Genomic DNA, 4,480 nt, shown 5'->3' with positions numbered 1-4,480 from the left:
CTCTAAATAGAGCACCCTCCCCAGCCAGTGCATCTGAGGTGTGTCTGGGAGCTGCTGGGCGTTCCAAGGGGGGTGGCTCTGGTCTCAGGTCAGACTCGCTAGACCCCAGTAGCTTCCACCTCACATAGCACAGCTGTGGGGCTGGTCCCCTTGCCAGAGCCCAGGGTCCTTGCCCTGTACAGAGGGGCCTCACCTGAGCCGGCAGCCAGGGCCCAGGGGCAAGTATCTCTCTGTCAGGCCAGTCCAGGTTGGTTCTGGAAGGACTCTGCCCATGAGAGCGAAGAGCATGAAGGGCAACCCCGCCCATCCGGGGCTTGAAGGGCAGGAGTTGGTGATAAGGGGTGGAAAGGAGTAGACCTGAGTGAGGACTCAGAGCTGGACCCAGAACCAACCTGGCAGGAAGGATTGGCCCTTCTCACTCCTCCCTCTTGCTCCCGGGGAGCAGCCTCTAGGGGCCTCACCAGTCCCCTCGGTGTTGGTCCCACCTCCACACTTCCCCACGTCCTCTGCCCCTCAGCCTCCCTCCTTCTCCTGCCTCTGAGGAGTCTCGTCCAATCAAGGCCATGTTCGTGATTCTCACCCGAAGAAGTGAACCAGTAGCAACAGCGGACGTGTGTTGGCCACGTAGGGCGGGCTGGGCTCTTTCCTTGACGGTGGCTCACTCCTCGGTGTGGGCAGAGCCACCTTGCCTTTCACAGGCGAGGACGCCGAGTTCAGGAAGGCCAACAGCCCAGTAGCCAAGGGGAGGGCACTGGAGCCCACACCCTATGTTCCCCAGAGCTTGGGGCTGGCTATTTCTTACTTAGCTCAAAAAAGGAAACAGTCTAGAGGCCATGACAAGTAGCCTTTTTATTTTAAGTGTGGTCCTGGGTAGACTTCCCCACCGGAGCCCCCAGGAGTCTAGCCAACAGTATTCGGTATCCAACAGGGACTGAGGATTCTAACAAGGACCCGGAGCCCCGCAACACTCAGTCCTGGCCAAAGCTCCCATCCACGTTCACTGCCCTGGTCCACAGCAGTGCCTGAAGCCAGAAGGATTTCCGATGAGGTTCTCAGTGGATACCAACATGTCACTATCCAGGAGTCACACCGCCAACCCTCCGCCAACTCTTTACTTCCCATCTGTCCCCACCACCTCCCCCAGCCCTGCCTGTGCGCCGATGTGGCCACCACACAGGCTGAGGACTGGGTGGCACAGAACAGTCTCCGCTTCCTGGCAAGATACGAAGAAAGCCTTATTGAATAACGAAGACTGTGGGGGTCTGATATCCCATCCCATGGCCATCCGTGTGGGTTCAGGCCCATGGGAGTCTGTACTGCGCTGCATGGCTTGGCCACTGTGGCCAGAGGCCTGCCCCCCGCCCCTCACCCCCCACCCCAGTGTCATGGTGTCACTGACCCTCCTGCCCATGGAGACTGTCTGGACGGCCAGTTTCAAGCGACCATATGTGTGGGTGGAAAGAAGTCTGCAGGGAAAGCCAGTCTCCAAATAACAATATGGAAAAAATGTTAAAGAGACGCGCACTAACATGGCATCACTGCAAGCCTCATTCACTAAAATAAAAAGTAAGGAAAATTGGCATGGAAGTAAGGAAAATTACAGAATATTTCCTGCAAGGAATATATGGGACATCCTTGGAAATTTCTTGAGGCATAATAAGTTTACTGTTTCTCTTCTTAAAAAAAAACAAAACAACACAACAAAAACAACAATATCTCGCTGTGGCTCACCTGTCCCCCCCCCCCGCCCCCCCCAAAAGCAGTTATTTATGGCAGTAAAATATTCCCTGTTTAGGGCAACTTAAGAGAACAAACACTGCTGTTAGAGTTTCCCCTAGCAGTGAAGAATTTGGCACTCCGTCAGGATCTGAGGTTTGGGTATTTGCTTGCAGCCATTAATTGCTGTATAAAGCCTTTGAAAAAGCCCTGTATCTGGAGTTTTCGCTATAAAAGCCCATTTAGAACCAGTGGGAAGCTGGTCTTCAAGTTCTTGTCGACAGAGACTCCAGTCCCCAAGCAGGAACTCCCAATTACACATTGACTGGATAAACATATGGAAGCTACCTGGGGGGTCATTAACTGTGAAAATCCCTCTTGGAACCTCCCGTTGTGGGATGCCCAGATCTGGCCCCAGCACTGCTGCCTTTGTGCCCACAAGGGAGCCCAACGAGAATTGCTGTGGGGTTGAGGACAGAAAGGTTTCTTTCTCTCCTCCAAAACTAAGAATGCCTTGCCCCACCCCCTTATTTTAAAAGTTACTAATTAAATGCTTTGGCACATGCCGAGGGAATTATTTAGAAAACAAACACCTAAAATAAGCCTAGACACAAATTCCTCTGCCACAGGAGATGCGGCCTACACTGCCCTCTGCATGAGAGGGGCCGGGAGAAACTGGGGCTTCTGAGACAACATATTCCAGACATGCGCATTGCTTGGCACGAGAAGCAGTCAGGGTCAAAATAATCTTCTCACAAAAGCAACGCTCTCCTTTGCCCATTGTAATGATGGCCACTGAAGTGGAAAACCATGGAAACCACAATGCTTGCCACTCTGAGCCTGCCTTATTTCCCCACAAGATTTTGAGTGTTGACCCTGCTTCTTCCTTTTGCCACTACATTTAATAGAGTCCTTGATTCCTTCAGAATCAGGCACCCCCTCATGTCAGGACCCAGTCTTTGTGGTCAGGATTCCACTGGGCCCAACAGGCTCAAATATGAAGTGGCTCACATCAGTCTGTCGGGACACCGATGTTGGGGTCCTTAACAAGGAGTGAACACTGATGGTTTGGAAATGTTTTCATGAATCAGGTCACTGGGTGAACTTGTGACAGAGGGATCACTGTCTGTAAATTCATCAACAGCTTTCCAATTTCCATCCATCAGTTCTGTTTGGCAATTTTTAATATATATGGCCCAAGTGAACATTTACACTAAAAACATTCTTTTGAGTAATGGCCAATAAGCATAAGAAATAAGGCTCCACCTCACTAGGGGTCAAAGAGAGGTAGCATCTAAAACTCCATGCCATTCTAACAGTAGCATATTGCAAAGGGTCGAAGATAAGGTGCCTTTGGTATAGTTGGTGACACCCAGTGCTGGTGAGATATGGAGAAACAGACTTTCTTGTCCACAACTATGAGCAAAGATTGTAGCCATCTTTCTGGAAGGCATTTTGGAAGTGTTTTTAAAAGGCTCAAAAATATGCACACCAATTTACACTTCTAACAGTGTTGGACTAGCTGTTTCAGACTAAGTCTTCCACTAAGAACAACTAGAAAAGTGGACAAAAATATATAAAACACTTGCTTGAAAGCACTGGAGTGACCCCAAGATAGTTAGAACGTGTAAGGTCAAGATCTTGGAGAGAAGGAAACACGGGAGGATAAACCTGACATTTAGTGCCTCTTTCTCTCTTGACAAATTTGCCAATTCACAAGCAGCTCAGATATTGAAAAGCTGATCAACAGTGACCGAGAAGGTAAGAAATGGAGCAGAATGATTGGCAGTCTCATAGGACAGGGGGACAAAATGCAGTAGAGGGTATGCAAAGGAGGAGTCCAGGTGGGTGTCCCAGGCTTTCATTTTGGAGCTCTGAAGAGCTACCTAGAATGACTAACCATCCTGGTTTGCCTGGGACTGTCTAACTTTAGCACTGAAAGTCTCTTGCACCAGGAAGCCATTCTGTCCAAGGCAAACTCGGATGGCCAATCACTCTCAATTCATCCTGCAACTAATATTGAAGCCCAGCTTCAAACCAACTCAGTCCCTGATTCAATTAAGTAATCTGCCCCCTCCTGGATGTCTGCCAGAAGCACAAGTAAATCTTCTCAGGAGAAAGATACCATTCAGGAACTCAAATTTACTCTGCAATTTGTCATTCACAATGTCCAACATTCAATAAAAAATAACCGGGTCTGAAAAGGACAAGGTTGCACCAAGAGAAAAAAAGTGGACAACAGAAACAGATCCACTGGAGATTCTAATATTGCTCTTGTCAGGCTTTGAAAAACTAAAATAACTGAGATTAATATGTTCTAGAAATTAAGTGATAAGGTGAATATTTTCAGTAGCATCCTGGAACCAATCCATGAAAATTTTAGAACTTAAAAATAGCCATTAAAAAATGGTAGCTAAAATTAAGGCATGAGTTAAGTTTAAAAATTAGACACAGTTGAAAAAAAATAAGTGGCGGTGAAGGTAGGTTAGAAAAAAATATATACAGACTGAGGAGGAAAAAAATTTTTAAATATAGAAATATAATTCCTATAAAAATATAGAAAATAGAGGGCGGAGCAAGATGGCGGAGGAGTAGGAGACCTGGATTTCGTCTCCTCTCAGGAATTCAGCTGGATAGGGATCAAACCATTCTGAACACCTACAAACTCAACAGGAGATCGAAGAAAGGAATAGCAACAACTCTCTGAACAGAAAAGCGACCACTTTCTGGAAGGTAGGACGTGCGGAGAAGTGAATCCGAGGCG

This window comes from Leptonychotes weddellii, chromosome 9 (assembly GCF_054177405.1).
Source record: "Leptonychotes weddellii isolate Sample4059 chromosome 9, ASM5417740v2, whole genome shotgun sequence".
Lineage (NCBI taxonomy): Eukaryota > Metazoa > Chordata > Mammalia > Carnivora > Phocidae > Leptonychotes > Leptonychotes weddellii.
The sequence above is the reverse complement of the archived record's forward strand: the minus strand, read 5'-3'. Positions refer to the sequence as shown.